Raw genomic sequence first — 27,090 nt, forward strand, 5'->3', positions numbered from 1 at the left:
AAATGATACCTCACTTGTGTGGGTGGGCCAGGTGCCTCCAACAGAATAAGGCCCAAAACTTGTAGAGATACAGGGGATAGCACTGCGAGTTTATAAGGACATATTATTTTATACATCTTTAGACTGACTCTGCTTTGGGGACCCACATACGTGAGGTGTCATTTTATTTGGGAGACTGAGGGGAACACTGGGGAGTAGGAATTTTGTGCTGGAGTGGTGATCGTACGAAGAAAAGTCAGGAAAATATGCTTTTTTTAAGCACATTTTGAGGTTAACAGAGGAGTCTGGGTAAGAAAATGTTGGGGGATCCACGCAAGCCACACCTCCCTGGACTCCTTGGGGTGTCTAGTTTTAAAAAATGTCTGGGTTTGGTAGGTTTCCCTAGATGAAGGCCGCACACAGGACCAAAAACATAGGTGCCCTCTCCCCCCCCAAACACAGGTAGTTTTGTAATATATCGTTTTGATGTGCCCACATACGTCCGTGATGTGCCAAACACTAAAATTTTGAAAAGAAACACACTTAGGTTATGTGAAAAAGACCCCTCACCCACCAACCAAGTTGGTGGCATGCTTCATCATCGGGGTCCCACCTGAGGCACCTAGCGTGTCATAGGTGTGCTGCGACGCCTGATTACAGCGGAGCAGGTTTGGTCATTTTTACCACACATACTGGTTGGATTTGGCACGAGGGTGAGTGATGGTTCAGTGGATCAAATTTTACTAACAAGAGCTTTCACAAAAATGAAAAGCACTGTTAGTAACTGAAAGGCAAAAAACTGAACCAATGACTCACAGCTCGTGAGCTGTAAAGCCGCGACAAGGCACCAACCGCTTTACAGTCCATTCACACAACTTTCATACATGACACACACAAGGCCATTCACACCGCCAGCCACGGGCCCAGCACATTACAACACTCACATCGACAGACAGCGCCACTCAAGGGCCCATCACTTACATACGCCCACATGCCTGATACAACAATCACACCAGCTGATGGGAGTGTGTGGACTGGTGTTTGGCTGGCAGTGTGTTGCAGTAGCCAACATCAAGTCAATATGTACAGTCTCAGCCAAGCCCCACTCCACACACAATGGCATCATATATATATTTTTTTTTTAAACAGAGGAACCCCTAACTAAGTAGAAAGAATTACAAAACAACAAACACAAAAGCTCTAACTAAGAACATGACAGAAATGCTAACCATGAAACTAAACACATGAAAATACAAACCAGACATGAGTTTACACTCATGGTTGTTCCCAGAAATTCTTCTGGGTGTGGTAATTCTTAAAACAAGCACTGACACACAGCCCAGGCTTTGAAGGACAATCTGGGCAGTACATTCGAGACTCCCTCCGGATACCTCTTCGAAAACACACTCTACATTTCTTAGCTGGAAAGTCTTTTTTGGGTGTGGGAGGAATGTGCTCAGCAAAGTGGCGATCTTTCAATCTAGCCACATCCTCCACCACTGCTTCTCTAGGAACTCTGGCCTGTTCCACCACAATAAGGCTCTCTATCACTGACTCCTGAAATTTCACAAATGTCATCTTTGAGTCTGGAGACCTATCCCTAAACACAATAAAAGCATTGAAGGTTGCTAAGTGGAAGAGGTGAAGTGCTAACTTCTTATACCAAACATAAGACTTACGAATAGCAGTATAAGGTTCCAACCTCTGGTCAACTCTATCTACACCTCCCATGTGCTTATTATAATCTAAAATGCACACAGGTTTGCGCACTTCAGCAACCTGGCCCCAAACAGTCACAGGGGAAGTACTCTCATCATGGATGGTACTTAGCATGTAGACATCCCTCTTGTCTGAAAATTTCAAAGCTAGCAGCTCCTCGTTCCGCAAGGCACAGCACTGTCCCCTCTCAAGTTTTTTACAGACAAGCTCCCTTGGATAGCCTTTCCGGTTAGAACGGATTGTGCCACAAGCAACTGTGTCCACTCTAAACAATTCCTTGAACAACTGCACACCAGTGTAGAAGTTGTCTACATACAAATGGTGACCTTTGTTGAACAGTCGTCTACCAAGATCCCACACAATTTTCTCAGTAACTCCAAAAGTGGGAGGACAACCAGGGGGGTCAATATTGGAATCCCTACCAGTGTACACACGGAAACTATACACATATCCTGTCCTACTTTCAGACAGCATATACAATTTAATTCCATATCGTGCCCTTTTGCTAGGAATGTACTGCCTAAAAACCAAACGACCCTTGAAGAGGACCAAAGACTCGTCCACACTTAACTCTTTGCCTGGAACATAGAGCTCCGAAAACCGATCTACAAAATGATCAAGGACAGGCCTAATCTTAAAAAGACGGTCAGAATCTGGGTGATCTCGTGGCAAGGCTAATGCATTGTCAACAAAATGCAGCATCCTAAGAAGAAGCAAATACCGATTACGACTCATGGTAGCTGGAAATATAGCTGTTGCCATCAAGGGACTAGTAGACCAATAAGAAGCCAGTGACGGCTTCCTTATCAACCCCATCAAAAAAGTCAAACCCAAAAACTTTTTTATCTCCTCCAAATTTGTGGGAATCCACTGGGCAGCTCTAGAGTGTGGCCTAAGTCTAGCAGCGTTGTCCCTCAAATGCTGCTCCGCATACAAATTAGTCTGCTCAACAATCTCTTCCAAAAACACATCATCCATGAATAACTCAAAGAAATTGATAGGCATAAAGTTCTCTGTATTGGCGTTACACCCCGGGAGACCAGTAAAGGCAGGCAATCCTGGCTGCTCCATGTTTGGGGCAACCCAGACATCAGGTCTTATAACGGGAAACCTTTCAGCCCCAGGTTGCTGCACTATTGGCACATCAATGTCCTCCTCTAAAACAGAACCTTCATCTGCACTGAGAGTGGCTTCATCATCAGAAGATTCCCCTCCAACAGAAACATCACTGCCAGAATCTCTGACTTCCTCCTCTGCCTCAGATGCAGAGTCCGTCTCATAGTCATGATCAGACTGTGACTCAAAAAGAATACCAATCACCTGCTGAGCGGTCATCCTGCGGCTAGCCATGATCTCTCCTGCTAAAATTAACTGGACAAATTCACCACCAACAACCAGCACTGTGTAAGACAAGTAACAAAGTGTAGCTTTGTTAGTAAGAGTTACAAACTCAAAAACTATACCGCTCACTTGCCTGAAAAAGCTTGATTCACCAGCAACTACACAGCAATCACCAATGATATCCCACTAAAAAGAAAGAAAGAAAGGCAAATTAGAAATAAGACAAAACAAATATCATTGTGCACAAACCTAAGGACAATTTCACACACAATCCTGCATTTAGTACACCCCCTACAAACATGTCATTCATGCATGGCAACAATACTCCTTTGGAGTAAATTGTTTTTACTTACCTAAAACATGCAACTGTGCAAACTGCAGGTCAACCACCGCCAAAACCGCAAGGAGCCACAGCAAATAAAGCAAAAGCTTTGAACTAGAACAAAAAGGAGGAATTTTTTTTTTATCACAAATGCAAAGACTTCTTCAGTTGACAAACACCCCACCATCAAACATTTTAGAAATTGGTGCCTAAGTGGATTCTGTCATAGAGGCAGATGGGCCTACTAAAAAAATAGGCCTGTCTGCCCCAAGGAAGCCAGAAAATACCTTCAGTACTGTGTCCCCATGGAGAGCGACCCTTGCCAAAGGGGACAGCCCTCAAACAAAAAAAAACAAAAAAAACACACACAACACTATCCCTGGTGCCTAAGTGGCTTCTGCCCCCTTGGGGGCAGGTGGGCCTAAGAAAATAGGCCCATCTGCCCCCAGGGGGTGTAGAAATGGCCAACAGGTCAATGCCCCCCTTGGGGGGGCGCCCCGTGACCAAGGGGACGCCCCCCCACAAAAATAAACAAATAAAAAAAAATCACTGGCGTTCTAGTGGTTTCTGCCCCCCTTGGGGGCAGATCAGCCTAAAAATAATAGGCTGATCTGTCTCCAAGGGGTGCAGAAATGGCCTGGGTACATGTGCCCCCAAAGTGGGGGGCGACCCTTGCCCAAGCCCCCCCCCATCCACTAACACACACACACACACTATCCCTGGTGTCTACGTGGCTTCTGCCCCCCTTGGGGGCAGGTGGGTCTAGAAAAATAGGCCCATCTGCCCCCAGGGGGGGCAGAAATGGCCAACAGGTCAATGCCCCCCTTGGGGGGGCGCCCCGTGCCCAAGGGGACACCCCCCCACAAAAATAAACACATAAAAAAAAATCCCTGGCGTTCTAGTGGTTTCTGCCCCCCTTGGGGGCAGATCAGCCTAAAAATAATAGGCTGATCTGTCTCCAAGGGGTGCAGAAATGGCCTGGGTACATGTGCCCCCAAAGTGGGGGGCGACCCTTGCCCAAGCCCCCCCCCATCCACTAACACACACACACACACACACTATCCCTGGTGTCTACGTGGCTTCTGCCCCCCTTGGGGGCAGGTGGGTCTAGAAAAATAGGCCCATCTGCCCCCAGGGGGGGCAGAAATGGCCAACAGGTCAATGCCCCCCTTGGGGGGGCGCCCCGTGCCCAAGGGGACGCCCCCCCACAAAAATAAACACATAAAAAAAAAACCCTGGCGTTCTAGTGGTTTCTGCCCCCCTTGGGGGCAGATCAGCCTAAAAATAATAGGCTGATCTGTCTCCAAGGGGTGCAGAAATGGCCTGGGTACATGTGCCCCCAAAGTGGGGGGCGACCCTTGCCCAAGCCCCCCCCCCATCCACTAACACACACACACACACACACTATCCCTGGTGTCTACGTGGCTTCTGCCCCACTTGGGGGCAGGTGGGTCTAGAAAAATAGGCCCATCTGCCCCCAGGGGGGGCAGAAATGGCCAACAGGTCAATGCCCCCCTTGCGGGGGCGCCCCGTGCCCGAGGGGACGCCCCCCCACAAAAATAAACACATAAAAAAAAATCCCTGGCGTTCTAGTGGTTTCTGCCCCCCTTGGGGGCAGATCAGCCTAAAAATAATAGGCTGATCTGTCTCCAAGGGGTGCAGAAATGGCCTGGGTACATGTGCCCCCAAAGTGGGGGGCGACCCTTGCCCAAGCCCCCCCCCATCCACTAACACACACACACACACACACACTATCCCTGGTGTCTACGTGGCTTCTGCCCCCCTTGGGGGCAGGTGGGTCTAGAAAAATAGGCCCATCTGCCCCCAGGGGGGGCAGAAATGGCCAACAGGTCAATGCCCCCCTTGGGGGGGCGCCCCGTGCCCAAGGGGACGCCCCCCCACAAAAATAAACACATTAAAAAAAAACCCTGGCGTTCTAGTGGTTTCTGCCCCCCTTGGGGGCAGATCAGCCTAAAATTAATAGGCTGATCTGTCTCCAAGGGGTGCAGAAATGGCCTGGGTACATGTGCCCCCAAAGTGGGGGGCGACCCTTGCCAAAGCCCCCCCCCATCCACTAACACACACACACACACACACACTATCCCTGGTGTCTACGTGGCTTCTGCCCCCCTTGGGGGCAGGTGGGTCTAGAAAAATAGGCCCATCTGCCCCCAGGGGGGGCAGAAATGGCCAACAGGTCAATGCCCCCCTTGGGGGGGCGCCCCGTGCCCAAGGGGACACCCCCCCACAAAAATAAACACATAAAAAAAAATCCCTGGCGTTCTAGTGGTTTCTGCCCCCCTTGGGGGCAGATCAGCCTAAAAATAATAGGCTGATCTGTCTCCAAGGGGTGAAGAAATGGCCTGTGTACATGTGCCCCCAAAGTGGGGGGCGACCCTTGCCCAAGCCCCCCCCCATCCACTAACACACACACACACACACACTATCCCTGGTGTCTACGTGGCTTCTGCCCCCCTTGGGGGCAGGTGGGTCTAGAAAAATAGGCCCATCTGCCCCCAGGGGGGGCAGAAATGGCCAACAGGTCAATGCCCCCCTTGGGGGGGCGCCCCGTGCCCAAGGGGACGCCCCCCCACAAAAATAAACACATAAAAAAACATCCCTGGCGTTCTAGTGGTTTCTGCCCCCCTTGGGGCAGATCAACCTAAAAATAATAGGCTGATCTGCCCTCAAGGGGGGCAGAAATGGCCCTAAAAGACATGCCCCCCAAAGGGGAGCGACCCTTGCCCAAGGGGGCGCCCCCCCATCCACTACACACACAATCCCTGGTGCCTAAGTGGCTTCTGCCCCCCTTGGGGGCAGATGGACCTAAAAAAAGTAGGCCGATCTGCCCCCAAGGGGGGCAGAAATGGCCAACAGTTCTCTGCCCCCTTGGGGGGGGCGCCCCTTGCCCAAGGGGGCACCCCCTCCCAACATACCTGCACAGAAAATATAAATCCCTGGTGATCCAGTGGTTTCTGCCCCCCTTGGGGGCAGATCCGCCTAAAAAGTAGGCCAATCTGCCCCCAAGGGGGGCAGAAATGGCCGTAACTAATTGCCCCCACAAGGGGAGCGACCCTTGCCCAAGGGGCCGCTCCCCGCCAGCAAGAAACACGAGCAAACAACAAAAAAAAGAAATCCCTGGTGTCTAGTGGGCATTCCTGCTGCCCGATCGCAATGCGATCGGGCAGCAGGAATGCTCAAAGAGACACCGGGGGAAAGGAAAAGCCTTTCCATTCCCCCGGTGCCTCTTTAGCCCAAACCCCCCACCCACCGGGAAGAGGAACTCACCTCTTTCCTCGTCGCCGCACAGGAAGCAAATGGCTTCCTGTGCGGCGAAATCCCCATAATGAAGTCAGCGCGCGATCGCGCGCTGACGTCATTATGGGGGGGTGGGGGGGTCGGGGGTGGAAGGGGAAGGGCTTCCCCTTCCATCCCTGACTTTGGGGGGGTGGGGGGAAGCACACAGAGGGAGCGAGAGCGCTCCCTCTGGGCTGTGTGCCGAGGACGTAGTGGTTACGTCCTCGGCACAGCAGCACTGTGCCGCAGGACGTAACCACTACGTCTGCGGCACAGAAGGGGTTAAAGGATGTCCCATCACTACGCCCTCACACTGTGTGAGGCTTTGACCCACTGCTGCAACGGCACGCAGACAACCTGGTAAGGCTGCTGTGACTGGGTCCAAAGTAGCTGAAAGATATGCTACTGGTTGGTTTGCACCTCCATCGACCTGTGTTAGGACAGAGAAGGAACAAGCATCACATTCATGACAAAACAGCACAAAAGGCTTTGTGTAATCAGGCATACCTAAAGCTGGAGCCCTGCACATACACTCCCTCAACTCAATGAACGCCTTCATCTCTTTCTCGGACATGGTTACAACCTCAGGGCCATCCTTAACGTCTTTAACTTTCAGTCTCACCAGCGGCTTGGAGATCATTAAGAAATTAGGGATCCACTGACGACAGTAGCCCACCATTCCCAAAAACATCCTAACGTCTCTCCGTGTCGTTGGGGGACTCATCTGTAATATGGCGGTAACTCTTTCCTTGGATATTTTCCTCGACCCCTTCTCAATCAGATGACCTCTCTCTGACAATATTTCAGCTTCTTCGGGGACACCTTATGCCCATTCTTTCCCAAGTGGTTCAGTAAGGCAATGGTATCAAACTTGCAATCATCTATTGTTTTAGATGCAATCAACAAGTCATCAATATACTGCACTAGTGTTGATTGGAAAGGCAATTCCAATTACTCCAAGTCTTTCTTCAGGATCTGATTGAAGATGGAAGGTGACTCTGAAAACCCTTGAGGGATTCAACACCAATTGTAAACCTTGTCCAAGAACTTAAAACTGAAGAGAAATTAGCAGTCCTCGTGAAAAGGCACAGAAAAGAATGCTTGGGACAAATCCACAACTGTGAACCACTCTGCATCACATGGGACCTGAAACATAATCACAGTTGGATTTGGCACAACTGGGCAACACTTCACCACTATAACATTGATCTTTCCCAAGTCTTGAACTATTCTAACTTTCCCACAAGGCTTCCTCAGTCCCATTATAGGTGAATTACATGGGCTGCTCATCACTTCCTTCAGGATCCCTTGCTTCACAAAGTCTGCAATTATCTGCATTACCTGTATAAGGACATCCTGTGCCATGTGGTACTGTGGTACCTGGGGGAACACAGCATTTGGTTTCACATCGACTTTGACTGGCTCTACTCCTTTTATCAGTCCCACTTCCTTTCCTGTCAAGTCGCACACTTTCTCTGTGACGGTCCTCTGTAGGTCTGCGGGCAAATCAGTCACTTGGAACATTGGGAAAAGGCTTATCAGGGGGTACTCCTCATCCGTTGTCTCCGTCTCAGGCTCTGAGATCTGACCATCATCCCCTTCATCGTCACTGTTTGTCTGCACCTCTATCCCTTCATTGGAACAAGTGATAGAACACCTCGTCTTGCACAGTAAGTCTCTTCCCAGAAGGGACACCGGACTTGAGTCGCAACCACAAATCTATGCAATCCCTGGAAGGTACCAATCTCAACCAGAACCGGATCTGTAATCAGGTTAGTGTGGAGCTGGTTTGCCACTCCTACTACCTTTATTGTACGTCCCGAAAGGGGCAATTTCGGAACCTCTGCACTTCTGACGATGGAGCGCGTAGCTCCCGTGTCGACCAAAAATGAGACCTTGTGACCCATCACTTTCCCTTGCACATAGGGCCCTCTCTGGTCTACTTCTAGGAACGCTGCAAGTCTACACTCCTCATTATCTGAACTCTCATCCGACTGTTCATCGTTTATTCCATTCTCAACACGCAATGGAAACTGTTGTACTGTGTTACTTTGACTCATTCCTTGACCTGTGACCTGTTGAGGAAGCATTGCCTGTTGCTGTCCCATTGGTGCTAAGGGCAACTGCATTTGCTGTCTAGGTACCATGGGAATCTGCTGTTGCATCTGCTGCATCTGTACTGGTTGTACACGTGGCATCTGCACTTGTTGCATGGGTTGAAGACCCTGCATCTGAACCATGTTATTCTGAAAGTTCGGATTTGAACCCCTCATTCTTGGTCCTTTAATATTTTGGAATGCATTGACATCATTGCTTTGTGGAACAACACCCTTCTGCACCATCATTGGGCACTCCGCTTCCATTTTCCGACGCCCCCGCACGCATTACATGGTAACACCTTCTTCATCCCCTGTACATCATTCTGAACTGTAACGGTATTTAAATCTGGACCGCGGTTCCCAAAACCTCCTCGACCTCTGCCTCTCGTTTGCGCCTGAAACATTCTGTTTCCTTGGGGCTGTTGTACCATCTGTTGTACTCCATTTCCCTGCATCCCTGCTTGCGCTGCCTTAATTTGCATCACCATCACTTTCTCCTTCAACTTTCTCTGTTTCAACTCAATCTCGTCACTACAGTATTTTGCACACTGCAACACTTCATCAATTGGCTTTGCTTGCCAACAGATCAAATGATTCTTAATCATCTGGCTAATCTCTGGTCTCAACCCCTCAACAAATCTGAACACAAGGTGATTCATGTCCTTCGCCTCTATGACCTCGTTACCACTGTAGTGCTTGAACGCCTTCAACAACCTCTCATAGTAGGAATGTATTGATTCTTTGGCCTCTTGCGCCGTTCGATCAATCTTTTGCCAATCAATATTCTGCTGCAACACCTTCTGCTTCAAAAACTCAATCACCTTATAGTAGTACTTCATTACATCTGGAGATGGTGCTACGGTAACCCTGTCCCTTGCCGGTTCTACGGTGGGCCAATCAACACTTCTCCTGCACTCAAGCGACAAATCAGCAGGAACAATGATCTCAAACAGCGTATTCAGGTCTTCCCAGAGACACTTTGCAAGCTTCACAAACCTGTCTGTCTGCTGATACCACTCTATTGGCTTCTCCCTCAACCTTTTGAAAGTCATTTGTGAATGACAGAAAGTCACCTCTAGGCCATGGTACATGGACAAGAACCCCTCCAGCCGTTTCTCTCATGGGTAAAATTTTTATTGTACCTGCATCTGGTGCTGGTTTCGCCTGCTGCTGCTCCGAGCAATCACTCTTTCTTTTATCTCTTTTCTCTGCCCATCTGCCTTCCCACTCTTTTAACGCTCCCCAAACTTGGGCACTCTGCAGGATCTCTTTGAGGTGTGCCTTCATCTCAGTAGACCTCATGTGATCAAAATCCTTCGGCTCGAAGTCTAACCTGTAGCTCCTGTTCAGATGCTTAGTATTGTCTAAGTCAATGCCATATTTGTCTGCTAAGTTTACCAACCTCTGATGCACCTTGCTCACTTCTTTAGTTATTTTTGGACACACGTACCTCAATTCTGCTTCAGTGTAAGACTCTAGTCTGTTCACACCCATGCTTCCTACAACTAGTTCAGCTGCTTCCATGCCCAACCTCACAAAATTCAGGTACTCTTCTCTTTCCGACCGCTCTGCTGTCGCAGGGGTAATCTGAGAAGAATTGAACTTGTCTAACCATTCATTCAGTTGTTGCACATTTAAACCTTGCAGAGAGAGATTCCCAGCCTGCATTACTGATGCTTGCAGCACATTTGCACTCAAGGACTGCGGAGTCAGCAGTCCCAAACCTGATTGCTGCATGTTATCTGGAGAAATCCCAATTGGACTGAAGTCTAACAGTGATCTAGATCTGTCTATTGTCTGTTCCACTGGAGTTATTCCTTGAGAGCTTCCTGTGAACCCTCCTCTTGTCACCTCTCTTGGGTCATGACTCCCTGATCGCATACACCAGGCCTCGCCTGTGCATACAATGGTACTGGTGGACCAACTGTAATGGGTAAGGATATAGCAGCTGGCGCCTGCCTGCTTCCCAAAACCTGTGGTGCATTAGCTCCCATACTCTGATTCATTATCGGTGCTGTAGCTAACTGCGGTCCTGTGCCTGAGGCATGATTCGGAACCATCTGTTGCTGTGCTTGGGACAGTAAAAGTGGAGTTGGCTCGATCTCCACTAATTTTGGTCTTGTATATGCCGGGTCTGACGGACAGCACCATCAGACTCGTGGTTGTCTCCAATATGCGGACATCAGGATAAAGTCTCTGAACGGATGGTGGTTGCTACCCTGTCTGCATCTCTGGAGCAGTAGACACACTAACGCTATTCTGTACCAGAGATGGTGTCACAACTGTATTTACCTGTGCTGTATTCGCTGTTCCCTGGCTCTGTGTTGAGTTTATAGGACCTGCACCAGTACTTGGTCTATAGGGCGGTGGATGATCATGTAACAACTGATTAAGGAACTCATCATCATCTGCATAAGCTGTGCAAGCGCAAACCCTACACCACTCACTCTATCACTGGAACGCCGAGAACATACCCAACTCACTTCGGCAGGCTCCGGTGTCCCGGGAAAGTCATTTGGGACTTAGGAGAACAACGTCTTTCCAATTTTCATTATCGCAAAAACAACTCTAAAACAATGGTCCCTCGTCTTAGGGCCCCAAAGGGCCGAAATCATCCTCTGCTACCAGAAATGATAACGCTTCCCGACCTAGCTAATTTATTTACACAGGGACTCGTTTTAGGCCAATGAATCTTTTGACCCTGATTGGGGACTCCTTAAGACGAGCTAGCTATTTGGCATTTCAATCAATAGATCAATCACTTCATCGGTATTCACAATAACTAATCGATTCTCCTTACCAATACCTTCCAATAAGACTAAAACACCATGACTTTTCAGCCAATAAATGATCACGCAAAGGTAATAAAGGTTAAGATATTTATTCCCTATTAGTTACAATTCTAAGGTCATGTTTATTCATCTCAATATCAATAAGCACATCAAAAGCATCATAATTTGGCAACTTGAATAAGACTTTATCAAAGCAAAAATCAGGAACATCAGAACAAAGCACGATGTCAACATGAATCAACCTTAGCAGAGTATCATTAGTACAGTATTCAACAAAGCAAAGATTTATGGCCATATGTACGAACACATTTTCCCATTGACACAGAATGGGAAAAACCCTTTGCTACATCTGGCCCTTAGTCATTTGTCTATTTGCACCCCATATTAGTGAATTCCTTAACTAACCTCTAATTAGCATTAGCATGTTGGGCTTCATGCAAAACAATTTAGTAACATAAATTTAGAAAACTTCTAACTATGGTCTCTGTCAAAAGCGCAGTTGGTACCTAGAAAGAAAAGGCAAACAGACAATTATAATTTTGTTATCATATAAGGGGTCAGCATACAGAGTCAGTCTTTGTCCTCAGGACAGCAGTCGATTCGCCATCAGCCAGGATAAGCAGCAAAGTCTCAACAAGATAGGGTAAGAAGGAATGCTTCCCTCATAAGGAGAAGTGCGTTATAGGGCAAAGAGAGGATGAGGATAGTTTAGGGTATCAGTACAACAAAGTCTTAAGGCAGGGTACCACCGCAAGAGTGTCCCTATAATGGCTCAGTAACAGGCGAGAAATGGCTAGGTAATGGCATCAAAGTGGCAAGGAAGAGTGCTGATTTCTCCTGGTGTCACGTCGTTATATTAATCCTGTCTAACAAGTTCCTAATTTCCAATTGGGCAATATTTGGTGCGTTGTTATCGCTGTCCAATAATCCATTGATCACCTTATTAGAATTTTCACCTAAGACAGTTCTCATGCAGTTTATTGGTTCCTTTGATTAACGTCTTCAGCGGGTAGAATGTCAGGTAAGGAAAGTTACACTTGTTGCTCTAGTCAGTAGTTCCATTGTCTCTGCCAGTTTAGGCGACCTTGTACCTGTTGCGAATTACACTGTTGCATTTGGCAAGAATGTCTCCTTGAGCAAGTCGGGTCTCATGAGAAAGTATTTACTACGGTGACACACACATCTCTAGCTTCTGGAAAAGTACAGTATTGTCCTTTAGGAAGACAGCACATTGCACGTTAGAAAAACACAGTTAATATGAGACCAGGCAACTAGGCCCAGACCCTTGCTAACTAAGGCCTAGTGATTAATTCAGCAAAACCTTAATACAAAATTCATAGTGCTAATAGGGAATCATACATGAGTACATTGTTAATTCATTATTAGTCAGTTTAATTAATCATCGTATACATTTGGTGGCCACTCCCCGTGGGCACACTTCAAACGTGTGCATTAATATTTATTCTACCACGTTTTCTATTCAGCATCATTTATACATTATTTTGCAAGCTTTTCATGTAAATGATAATTATAAAGGTCACACTCCAACAGATTTAAATATGATAAATTGTTGATTTGAAATAGTTTTGTCTGATTCATGGTAAGAACATCTTATTTTTGTTATTTATATGTTTGAATTAGTATAATTAAGCAGATAACCATGATATTTATAATAATTTTGTACAGTAGACCATTTTGTAGAAATAAGTAATAGTCTTGTAACACTTCAAGATGGCCGACAGTTTTTACTCATTATTAGGGGGTTTGAAAGTCTTTTGTTTGTGTTCATAATGTGAAAAGAGGAAGCGAGCTGCTATTTAACAGTGTTGTGAAATGTGACAGCTGTAACCTGTGAGCAAGGAGCTTTGGCTCCGAAACGCGTTAGGTTTTCTTTTTTGCTCGTGTTGCCGGTAAAGCAATAAACGTGCTTGCGCATATTGTGTCATGGCTCTTTGGTTTTGTTATTCCGAGGTTCCTTGGAAATTCCTCGAATGTGCTGAACAACGTTTTTGTTGGTATATATATTTATATATATATAATAATAATATAAAATAATCAATCTTAAATATTATAGCATTTAATATTAATATAATGTAAATTAAATATTTAAGAAATACATATAAATATAGAATGATATACAAAATACACACATCTATATATTTTTATATACACAGACATTTGATGTAACACTATCAATAAAAAACAAATGATTAATTAATGTTAACTTTTTTAATTATTTGTTTTAATTTACTATTAAATGCATAAATATATCAATATATATATGTTTATATATGTGTTTACATTTAACATAAAAATATTAAACACAAGTACAAAACATTAAAATTAATTACCAAATTAATTAAATATAAAAAACTATTACATTTTCAAAACATATTTAATGAAAATATTACAAAATTAAAAAAGCTACATTATAAATTCAACACACAAAAAATGATTATTTATATATATATATATACATATATATATATATATACATATATGTACAAAATATTGGAAAACAATATTTAAGTCAGGAAATAATAGATACACTATTCCCTATCCAGTCTGAGCCACAGTAAAGAAAGTGTTGGTATTCAGAGTAGTAAAATTTACTATTCCCACTCCAGTCTGTGCAACAGTAGGGAAAGTGTTGGACTTCGGAGGGATTAAGGCCCATATTTAAAGGAAAATAACGCAGCGCCACGCTGCACAAAAACTGGCAGAATGCAGCACACATAGAAAAAGCAAAAAGCGAGGAGGAATAAAAGTATCCGAGAGCATTTTGAAATATAGGATGAGACATTGATGTCTGATTTTATTTATATCTGGCCCACCCCATCAAGACAGTGTTTGTCTTCATTGACATCGGCTCCCTCCAGCCCAAGATCCACCACTAACTATCCAACATTTCTCATCAGCTGGGCAAAGTCACAGCAATTCTACCTGGACTCTAGCCTGTGCTTCAAAGACAACATATGCAGAAGATCGCAGACCACCTAGATCTAGCAGGGCCTTCACTGACACCAATCCCCAGCCTCCACCCAGCAACTTCCATGGTATGCTTCAAACCCAAGTACTCTCTCAAATCAATGTGGGCAACACCACCAATGATCACACTTCTCTAGTGAAAGCAGTCCTGAACATAGCTGTCTGTCTGCTTCACTGTCTCTATGTCAGATCACACTCATTTTGTCTGGTTAATTTACTCACAATGTGTTATGCGATTACGCAAAGCATCGCTACACTTTTTTCCATCTATTGTTAAGACCTGGAATGTTCTTGCTTTCCTTGTAGGTTCTCAATCGACGTATATGTAGAGCAGGGCTCAATGTAGTGCTATTTATTGGCTGCTAACTAAGACCAAACACAGAGATTTTAAGTGGGTAAAAGGACATGGACTATGCTTTCAAATGCCATCAAGTGCTCTGCCTTCAAAGAACATGACGTGCTGTACCCTCAAAGGCCTCGAAGCGCATTGCCATCAAAGGACCCACAGCTCTCATATTGTAATTATAACTACATTTATATAGCACTTACTACCCCTGATTAGGCGTTGAAGCGCTTTACGCCAGGCAGCACGCTCCTCCGGGACCCAGGGTTTGTGGTTGTTCCAGTGCTGGTAGTTACTGTTCGTTATAGGGATTAGTTTTGTGCACTGAAGTGAACCATTCCATGCATTCATTCTAGTGTGCTTGTGCTACACTGACCTCACAGGACTTAGAAAAGATCATTAGTGGGCAGTGCCGGTGTGTGAGTCGACAGAGATGGGTGGGGGTAATAGGAGTGCTAGAGGCGACGAGGCATTGTTAGTTTGCAGGGGCATGACTTTCAGGGAAGGAGAAACTGTGCTGTTTGAAATGAGTGGGAAAACTGCAAAAATACATTAAAGATTAATGCGCACACGTGTGTGCTCAGAGAATGTGGTGCTCAAAGAGGTGAGGCATGGGAAGGGTGGAAGGAAGCAGAGGGTCCATCAAAACTAAAGAGGGTTTGAAGCAATGCTCAGGCTTCACTCTGGATTTCAGAAAGATTACATGCAATTTGAGCATGTAACACTGTGAAAGAAATATTACTTGCATGTTCCCATGCTCCAGCACTAGTGTTTTTCTCTGACCAGACAGAAAGTTATGTGATGTGGCGTAATGGTGTCATTTCGGGTACTTTGTACAACATGCAATGTGGGCACTTATTATGCAAGATTACACCGTGGTAACAACACCTTGCATGGCCTATTAATTACGTATTCTACATGCTTGCCATTCAGATGCACAACTCCTTAATCAATAAAGTCGATGACTCTCTCAGACCATTTAGCCTATGTCATTCGTGACTGCCTAAGCTGGGATGTCTGGTGCGATGAGGCTAACTTTAAAGGAAAGCCATTCTACAGAATAAAAAAAGGAGGGGTGGATTTAAGAAAAGTGGCGCTGCACCCAGAGCAGCACCACTTTTTGTTGCGCCCCCTACCGCCGCCATGTGTGCACCGTATTTAAAATACGGAGCACCATGGCACAGGGTAGAGGGCAATAGCGTCATCATTTTTTACGCCATTGATGTACTGTTCTGGGTTACGCCAAAATTTTAGAGCTAACACTGTACAGTACATAGGTGCCCACCATAACCAATGGTGTGCCCCCTTTTAATTCCTGCTCTGAGCAGGCATTGAAAGTAGCCACAAAATATGTTGCAAAGAAATCGTTAAGATTTCTTTGTGCCATTTTTTTGGCTCCCCCTGGCTCAGGCATAATGTAGCTCAAAGCAGTGCTTAATTGTAAATAAAAAGGTGCTGGTGCCCAAAGCCCTCCTCTTAAACAGGCGGCTGATGCAATTAAATGTGCGAACACAGAATACTGAGGCGGCGTAATCCTGAAGCCATCTTGGGCCTCTTCAAACCATTTAAAGCCACTCCCTGTCCCCTTCAGCTCACTCTTGCAGGTTTCTACTTTCTCCCTTTGTGACTCTTTTTCGTTTTTCCCTTCCTCCGTCTTTCCCATGTGTGTCTTTTGCGTGAGGCAGAAGAATAAGCCCAGGCCCTCAAAAACAATTGCCGGTGCTCAGCACCGAAAACAACAGGCACAAATTAAGCACTGGCTCAAATGGTTACAAAGTGGTGCAATGCACACATTGTGCCACTTTGTAAATCTTGTGCGTCGATTTTGGTCTCATTGGGCCACATTAGCGTAAAAAATTGACACTAATATGGCGAAAGGAGGCGCTAGGCCTGCTTAAATCTCGGCCTGAATGTTTTGTTACATTATTAAAGAAGGCTGGTTATGAGCGACATTGCCAAACTCACAATATCTGCCACGGCTTTAGTCTTGGATCATAGGAACGCCGATGGCCCTGGTGTACTGGGATCTCTGCATGCGCATACTCCTGCCTGAAAGGCACGTGGAGGCGGGAGGCGGTTATGATGAGCAAGTGTTCCGGGGAGTGAAAGGGCGTGACAAGGGCGCCTGCACCATCTAACACAAGCATGGGAATGACTGTCCTATTCCCGTGCTGAGTAGCAATAAACATCCATAATTGGGAGCGGAGGGCCCTGTGCAGTACTAGGACCGGGTGCCACTGCACATGCTGCACCTGTGATAGCTCCACCTATGAGAGGAATCCTAGTGTGCGGCCCAGGTCCTTATGGGGCTGCAGCCTGTCCTTTCCCAGCACTGTCCCGGCCACCGGTGGAATGATTTTACCGAAGGACCGGCCCAAGGAAACGTAATCCAAGGAAGAAACAACGCAGAGGTCTGGAACCTCCAGTTCAGACAGCAAACGAAGGGGGAGGGAAAACGGGGAGATCAAGGTGTGGCTTGTAATATAAAACAAAGCTGCAATTAGTATATTTTGCATATATTTACCAAATAAAAGCACACCACTACATGACTGCCGGACAGGTTTTAAAGCTGTATGCACCCATATGTGATGCATCACTACATTCATATGAAAATATAAGCCCTCTAGTACACACATACATGCACATCTGCAGCTGTTTTAGCTCCCTTCTGACCTATTGGCCTTTTAGTCATGACTGACATCTCTGACAATAAACCAAAAAATATACTTTCCGTTTTATGCATATGTTTTTTTAAAGTACAGACAGGGAAATAGTTTCCTGCAGGATTTCTCTGTAAAAATCAGTAAAAATTGAAAATTGGGAGTCCTACTTTAAAGGAAATGCCCTTAGACTGTTAATGTCTCTGTCAGCTGCAGCACCGTGGAATCATCTTAGCCTCCAGCTTTCTCTGTGTTCCAAACTGAGGGTACCTCCTCGTTTTTGACCTCTTTATTTACAGAGGGTAGCTTTATTTCTGCCCCGTCGACCAACTGTTAACGCTGGACATTTAACATTTCTTGTGTACAGCACATTCCTCCTCTGTATTTTTTTTTTAACCGAAAATAGATAGGCATATGTGACACTCGTCTCAAACTGAATTGCTTCAAATAATAGGGGTTACTATTATTCAATCCTGTGGTACTTTTTCATCAACTCCGTGAGAATGAAAGGCTGCGTCATCCTTACCAGGATGTTAGAACTTGCTATCGTGTCTCGGTCGGAGTCTCTTACTTTAAAAGGGCCTCAGCTGCCCTATTGTCCCTTACACGGTAGTCACCGCACTTTCCATCAGCCTGCTGTACTTTGAGTAGGCCGGTAGGGCACTTCTCATCAGCTGTGGTGTAGTTTCAGTGGTACGGTAGGGCACTCCAGCACTACTCTGCTTTGATTGGGACAGTAGAGCATCCCAGCGTGAATCGGACAATACAATAATGCACTCCCGTGATACTGCTCTTTGAATGGCACGTTAGTGCACTACTTTGCTTTGAAAAGAGCAGCAGGGCTTTTTTCAAGCGCTACTGTACTTTAAGTGGGACAGTTGGGCACTTTAAGTGGGACAGTTGAGCACTGCAGTGCCACTGCACTTTGGCTGGGACAGTAGGGCACTCATGCGTTACTCTGCTTTGATAGGACAGTAGAGTTTTCCAGCGCTACTGTAGCTTGCATGGGACAGTAAGGCGCTTCTGACCAGTGCCCCTGGTGCTTTAAGTGGCACAGCTGGGCTCTCCAGGGATAATGTGCTTTGAATAGGACAGTTGGGAATTTTGATGCTAGTGTACTTTGAAAGGGACAGTAGGGAATCCCAGTGCGACTGTGCTGCTTTAAATGGGACAGTAGCACGCCCCAGCGTCACTGTGCCTCGAATGGGCCAGCGTAGTGTTCCAGCATTACTGTTTTGAATGGTACAAGAGGGAACTTCTCATCACCGCTGCCGTACTTCAGATGGGCACTGCTACTGTGCTTTGAGTGCACATGGGGCACCTCGCATCATTGCTGGAACTAGAGGAGACGTCAGAGTTTGTAAGTATTACTTGGGGCGGCACTTCGAGGGCCAAGAGCTGCCAATGTGTGAGTGCGCGAGGTTTTGGAGTCGAGGTAAATACAAGGACACTATTTAACGCAAGAAAGAAATTACAGCTAAGCATTATCTTTTGGCACCCCCTGGTGTAACTGTGAGGTAAATTCCTCACTTAATTAAATGTAGGCAACAGCAATAAATCAGCTGATCCCTAGTAAAGAGAATGAATGAAATATCCTGGTACCTTTTATCCTGGCAGTTGCCACGATCACAGGTCATTCTTTTTAAACGTAACTGATATTGAAAAGCACTGCAATTAATATGAATTGGTAGTTCAAATCTGCCCATGGGTGAGATTATGAACATGATTTGAAAGACAAATTCAAAATATTCCAAGAGAAATAACTAAGATTGAAAGGAGCTGCACCCCTGCCACAGCTGTTGCGAGCTCCCTGAGACCAGTGAATGCGATGAACCCCAAAGCTGGGCATTTGTATCTAACCTTTCCATTCCCCACTTTCATTGCCAGCCAAGAACAGCTTGCAGCTCTCCACTGCACCGAGTACTGCCATTCTGATAGTATTACTACAGGTCGTTGGTATGGATTATGGAAGTACTTTTGATACTCTGCTCCCGCTGACACTTAGCGAAAGTCTAGTAGGTTTTCTAGCGAGTTTGAGTTTTTCTGCATTTATTATGTAGTTACGTTGAGGCTTCCTCTAAAGTTCTTCTTTCACCACCCAGGTGGCCTCTTGTCGCCATAGAGCAGCAAGAACCATAGCTAGGGCTGGTGATGGATTCACAAGGACATAGGAGCGAGGTGAGTGTTAATCTTACACCTAAATGGAAGATGCGAAGAGGAAATGCATTCCACAACTAGGCGGCTTGGGCACCTACTACTGATCCACCATGACTGCCCCATCCATCTACATTCCTTGAATCTGAGGAGAACAGACGCCTTTTCCTCATTGAGAAGAGATGTCTGTTTAGAAAGTATTCAACAAACTCTTCCACGAGAAGATACGAACAGACTGATGTGAAGCCCTTTTGGCAGTATTAGTCTTATGGTGTTTATAGTTCATAATATAGATTAGAAATCCACTTCCTCTGCCACCTGTAAAAGGCAATCTTTCTATGTGATTCTTTTTTTTCTCTGATGCAATCGCAATTTTGGGTTCATAGTCTAACAAATTTGCACTATACCACACATTCCTGTAGTGAGATTTTGGCACTCCACTAGTCTATACTTAATGAGCTTGTGGTGCTTGTATAAAAAGCATCAAGCTCTGGCCAAGCAAATGACAACTGACACCCAACAATCAAGAGAAAAATGAAAAGTGCTTTGTCTTACACCCATATGCAAAGATATTCCTAGATCAAATTCATTTTACTTTCACACTAACTCACAGAAAGTATTTCTAATCTAAGCACTTCAGAAATGTTCTACTTACCACACACAACCAAAAAACAACAAAACCAGACATAGTCACAAATAGGCCTTTTCTATCCAATTGATGGTCCTCCCAGTTCCCAAGAACGATAGAGAATACGCCACAATGGCATATAACAGAGGTGCTGTAAAAATAAAAATAACATAATAGATTGCCAATAATGATGGTGATGACCGGATAAGTCACATCCAGCCAACCCTTGCGGTCCACCCTTTCAGGGTGCCCATAGGTTTGGTGCACTCACGTGCTGGGTAGCTTGTACAAGCAACTTCAGAGAGATCGTGTTGCCAAATCCAGCATCACCAGGCAGCAGCACTTGGACAACTCTCAAATGCATTTGGGGCACCATGGAGCCAGGACCTCACTGAAAACCTTGTCATTCTAAAAATTAAAGCCGAGGTGTCAGTGAATGTATAATTCCTGACACTAACTAAACTCGAGAGTGCACTGGTCACCAGCAACGCAGATTCGATATTAACATATGGTCTAAAAGGCTGATTGATTATAATGAATCACCACTATGTCATTTTGCGCCATGAACTGGGGTTGACGATGGGGCCCACCCCTCAGGTGGACTGCTATTGCAGATGTAACTTATTTTAACTTATGAAAGTGAGACGCACCTTACCATCTGAAGTCTGTGGAGCTCCAGGCTCCGCAGTCCAGGTTCTGGTGTAGGCTACCACACCTGAGGTGAACGCAGTGCAGCTAGACCTTATCTGCTGCTACATTTGTGCCAGTGACTGCTCCCAATGCTCCTTGTGGGGGACTGTGGCTTACTTCCACCCCAGACTCTGACCTAGAGCAAGAGAAAGAGTGTCAGAATAGGCAGATTAAAGGAGGAAGATAAGGATAAGAAGACAGTGGAAAGGGAGCAAAGCAAGGATCAAAAAAGCAAGAGCGAAGTAAAGAACCTGAAAGGTCTAGTGGTGGAAGAAAGAGGCATGAGGTAGATTGAAGACTAGAAAGCCTTGGTAATTTCGCAAGCCCAGATTTCAGAAGCGTTAGCAGTGGGCTACTATGAGAAATGCTGGAGCCCGGCACTTACTACTTTTTTACGAATTAAGTACTGGTGTTCCTATTTTGAATATGCCATTCCAGAGAGCAGTTTTCCATGAGGTATTAATCACCAATAGCTGCTACTTCCACCACATCCCTTCAAGTTAAAGAGCTCTGACTTTCTGAAACTTGTCATCTTGAAGAATGGTTTTACTCATATAGCAAGGGCTTGCTTATAGATAAAGTTGCTATTGCGGTGACCAGGGGAACTCCAGGTGCAATGTTATCAAAAAGCAAACTTCTATGAATCTGGCCTTTATGAGCAGTGTTCTTCACTGCTGAAATTATTTGCAACTGCATCAAGGAAAGTTATCTGATTTGCTCAGCTTCAGACACTGATGCATTGAGAGCCATGATCTGTGGGAGGCGTCTGTCTCAAAAGCTCTGTGGACGCGATTCTCTAAGGATTTGGGGAAAAGTCAGAAAGTTGCTCCTGCAAGGTCACACCTACACTTGATCTGAAATTCAGACTCACCCGGAGCACTCCTTGGTATTTGTTTTTTTGTTTTTTCAGCAGGGAAACTATTTTTGCACAGTTTAGTGCAACAATATCCAAGAAGGAGTATTAATTCTGCAAATCATCGAGAAATATTTATAATATAGAGATGGGTCTTGAAAGGACCACAGACCTCCATCTCTACATTCAGCTTCTTCAATGTTCAAGAATTGCAACCCTGTTCCCTAAAAGGACCGGGACCACAATACTCCAAAAGCATGTGTCACTTGGCGTAACAGTTATGTAGCAGGCAATGAGACCACTGATCGCTCCAAAACCCGAGGCACACTGACATTTTAAGAGTGGAAGCTGGCCTTTAAGGAATCTGTCCCTCAAGGAGGCTGTCCCTCAAGAAGAGCTTTCTCTGTGGCCATTTGACAATGACGGCTATAAACTTTCAAAGGGTATCTACTGCAGGGGCTTTCATGGGAAATTCCTACATCCATGGCAGCCTCTAGCGAGGAACAGATAATGCCCTTGTTCACCCCTTTTTGTGATTTGCAAGGACTCACAATTCTGAGCGTGGCTAACCAAAATAATAGTTGCGACTCACGGTATTCTTTGATCTATTAGGTTTCTGTATTTATCCCTTTCTGCCCCTACAAAGCCCACCACATAACGCAGTACAGTTTGTGCGTTTACTCCAAGATAAGCAAGCATCATTTTGAGGGAAGAGGGGCCCCATTAAAACTTTAAGGTGAAATTCGTGCATATCCATGGAGTCCGGCCGGCGTGAGCCGTCCTGTGTCAGTCTCTTCACAGGGTGACATGTCCGGATGGGTGCATCACTTGTCCTTCAAAAGAAGGGGCCTGGGCATGCCTGGGCATCCCTCCTTCCCTGCTGTCACTCTGTAAACAACCGCCATCAACTAACAATACCCCATGTGGGCAAGTAATCAGCGGCTCTTACCCCTGAATGCAGTTTACTGAGCTAAACCTGGGAGGTGCGGGTTAAAGGGATCGTTCCAGAAATATTAAAATAACAGAGCTCCCTAGAAGGCGGCACCAGAAAGGCGCATCCTTAATCTGTTTCCCTGCCCCGGGCTGGCCTGCTTGAGTCTGTACGAAAGATACAGCGACCGATGTCCTAATATAAATGTTTACTTTGTATCTTTTATGGTCAAATGTTGAACCGAATATAGATTTTGAAAATAAATGAATGCCAAAATGTCTTCATCCTTCTCAATGGCCTGCAGGGGCTGCATGGTTTAAAAAAATAAATTAATACTTTAAAAATGTTGTTTTACGAGTTGCCCCTGCGAAAAAACCAGGTACCTCATTCGATTAATTTAAATATTCAGGGAGCTAATTAACTTTGTTGCAAGTCGTTTAAATTCCTCTGGATAGACACAAATGCGCAGTTATTTATAAATCAGTTATTTCCAACGTTTAGTAGGCATGGAAACCGAAGAAGGACTAGCCCAGAATAAACACATCATGGGGCAGTTGGACACTGGACAGTCAAGCATCCAGTGCCCACAGGCAGCAAGCAAGGCGCACAGGCTAATGTTCAGTTTCCCACCTTGGAGCATCACAAATATTCATGTAAAAATATTGTAATGTAATAATCTGAATGGTCTTCACACATTCAAAGGGATCTGGCCAATGCTCTCTATTTTACAAAAGTAAAGGGCAACTGTTGCATGAATGTTTCATTGCACTACTGACGCTCATTTGCGTCATGATGTTTGAGTTGCAAAGCTTTGAGGAGTTGAGATTAAGCTGGTACCTGGGGTCTACAGAGAAGAAGCACATTCTGTCAGGATGAATTGAATTTAAAATTGCAGAATCTCCTAGTCCTGGACAGAGCTCTAAAGCAGCTCTGGATTCTGTTTGAAGCATTTACGAAATTTAAACTACACTGGCGAAATTTTGTATTACATAATCTTAATTAATTGAGCCTGCAGGAGACTGGTTCACACAGAAAAAAGGTCTCCCCAAGAGACATTTTGATATGACGTTTTTTTTAATATAAAGTATGCCCACGGCATGAAGGAAGTCACGGGAGGTATTGGTGAACCACATTTTGTGTAATTTCAAGAATTTTTCATCAAATTGCACAGAATTACAGGAAACAAATTACGCAATTCAACACACCCCATCTCAGTCTGCTAAGAGCGCAGACCCTTCACTTGTCCAGATGAGTAGGTCCGCCAGTGTCAAGAGAATGCATCTTAAACTTGTGGTGTCTGGTGGTAATAACCGGTGATTCCGCAGCAAGGGGGTAACACAAGCACATGCGGCATCTCATAGGGTGAGCTCACCTAACCGTTCAGGGGGCCCCTCGATCCCAAAGGGGACCCAATTTAGGCTACTGCTCCTGTGTATATCTGCCCTCTTACGCACTGGGAACTTGCAGAGATGGACAGCTTTTACGTTGCATCAGATAATTTCCCCCCCTTGACATTTTCTGAGTGTGCTTAAGCCCCCTGCCTGCCACAGGGGATCATGCACGTTCCCTACTTTCCTCGGGGAAAGCCTCTAGCTATCAGTACCAATGTAACAGTATGTGGTGCAATCCTGACAAAAGCACTATGGACCAGATTTATCATTGCATTGTGCTGCCCTTGCATCAAGCATGGGGTTGCAAGAGCAACAGAATCCTTATGTCAGAATTACGAAGCAACACACGGTCACCTTACGTGACCCTGCGTTGCTTTGTAAATATTGAGTAACTTAAGGCAGTGCAAGTCTCGGCCTTGCCTTTCTCTTCCCTGGAAAGGTGATCAATGGGTGGAGCATGGGTGTTCCCACACATCCACCCATGGATTGTGGGGCAATCCCAGCTATACCAAGAATGAAAGACCTGGGAATGCGTCAAAATGCTACACCTTCCCAACAGAGGCGCAACAAGAAAAATATATTTATTTCTCTTTGTGGTTTTCTCTTTCTAAGTGGACTGCATTCTGCAGCACACTTAGAAAGAGGATAAAAAGTCTTTAAGGATTGCTTTTGTGCAGGAAGGTGATGCTTCCCCTCACAAAATCAATCCTGCCTGCAACACAGGCACTCTTGCACCATGACGGAAGGATGCCTACATTGGTGCTAGGCTACACCCAGTGTACTAGCGAGAGCAGGAATGCACCACATCTTGAATGATATGGCCCATTCCTTCTCTCTCTGTTTGACACAGCACAGCAAATCTGGCCCTATGTATCTGTTTATTCCTATCTGCACCCAGTCATTTACTTCAGTGGGAATTTCTGCGACCACTAACCTTCCAAACATTGCTGTAGCAGGTATTTCACCACATGAATGTCTGCAGCCAGTGACTGCCTCACTCCCTGCATGATTCCAACCACTGACCTTCCAAAAGATCTAAAGTAGCTCAGGAACTCCACACACCGCATCCTCCCTGGTTGCAGCCAGTGACACCAACATGAAGGTCTGTACTCCACATTCATCGCCAGATATTTATTTGGGGTCAGTAACCCCTCCTCTTCTTTCCCTTGGTTAATCCCTAGCTGCAGCCAGTGACTATGGAATGTCTGCAACTACTAACCTTCTAAACATGACTGTAGCAAGTATTTCACCATAAGCATGTTTGGAGACCATGAACTTCTCCCAGGATATTTGTAGTCAGCACCACCGGCCTGTCATCAGCCAGTGACTGCCCCCACAAGTCTGTAACTAGTAATCCCTGAACCTGCATGTCTGCAGCCACTAACGGCCTGCATGTTGGTTTCGAATGGTCCCTTGCATGTTTGCAGCAAGTGAACCTCATTCCTTATTTGTGGCCAGTTTTCCAAGTCAGTTTCAGTCCGTGAATGACTCCCAACCTGTCAGCAGCCAGTGCCAGCCTGTAGAGTGGCAGGGCCCTTCCTTCACACATGCAGCTTATCTGAGCAATACATGCTGCCTCGCGTATGCATCTTATCCACTGTTCTGCATGCTAGCAGCAAGTGCCCCCTGCATATACACAACTCATCTTTTCACTTGTATGTAGATTGTACCCCGCACTTCAGATTTGACCATGCGTCCACTTCAGTGCTGAGCCAAACTCACCTGGGTTCTGTGGTTGGTCCTGGAATCACCACCAGGGATGCCCGTGACCACTGTGATATGTAGGGGGAGAAGCAGGAGTCCCACAAGCAGCAGCAGCTCTGCCGTCAGCTGCAACATCTTATGAATCCTCTGACACAGAGTATTCACACTGAGTACACACTTACACTTAACACACACACTCAGAATAATCAGGAACACACTGCACACTGAACACACGCACACACACATACTGGAAGGAAATGCCTCTTTTGTATGGTCACCCCCACGTTTTTTGACTGATGCTGCTGCTTTCTCGACTCTGAGAGTGCACTAAGACCTGCTAACCAGACCTAAGTGCCAGGGCTCTGACACTGAAGTGTATATCAAAATGGATGTAAAAAGTTGGAAATGGGTAACTTGCCTGTATGTCCTCAGTAAATGGTACCCAGGACATGTAAGTTAGAGGGGTGCACCAGGGCTTGCAGCACTGATTATGCCATCCTGGAGGTCCCTCAAGTTTAGCAATTCCCCATGCCTGCCACTGCAGACTGGTAGAGCAGTCATGCACTGCTAGCCTGACTTTGCCATTGGAAGCAATGGCAAAACCACCACTTCCCTTGGACATGTATGTAAGTCACCCTCTGGCAGGCCTAGCGAGCCCTAAAGGCACGGTGCAACGTATGACACAGGCAGGACATGCTTTACATATCCTTGCAGTAAAACATGCAAAGGTACTGTTTTACTATGCAAAGACTTGGTCATCCAAAGTAGGCATCCAAGGTTTCAAACAACTCATTAAATTATGCCCAACTTGCCTCTCAAGTCGAAATTAATGTAATTTTTTGCAATGGGCAGCTTTAGCAAAGCTGCCACTTTGTTCCCTTTAAAGCTCCAGTGCCTTCCCAGGCACACAAGGAGCCTACTCCACAAAACAGCTTTCTGGCCTCCTGGAGTGACATGCTAACGATGCCCAGGAAGGAGAACAATGAGAGATTACGTGCAAGGGAGGGGTCATCTCCCTCCTGCAGGAAGCCTCTTGGGTATTAGCCCCCAAAACCAGGCTTCAAAGGTGAAGCAGCCCTTGAAGGGCAGATGTGTAACACCAGGGGTGAGGGCTTCTCCACTGATGAGGTAGACAGGCTGACACAGTAAGCAGAAAGGGGAAACCAGTTGCCAAACCTGTTTCCAGAGGGTCCTGTAGC

This window comes from Pleurodeles waltl, chromosome 10 (genome assembly GCF_031143425.1).
Source record: "Pleurodeles waltl isolate 20211129_DDA chromosome 10, aPleWal1.hap1.20221129, whole genome shotgun sequence".
Classification (NCBI taxonomy): domain Eukaryota; kingdom Metazoa; phylum Chordata; class Amphibia; order Caudata; family Salamandridae; genus Pleurodeles; species Pleurodeles waltl.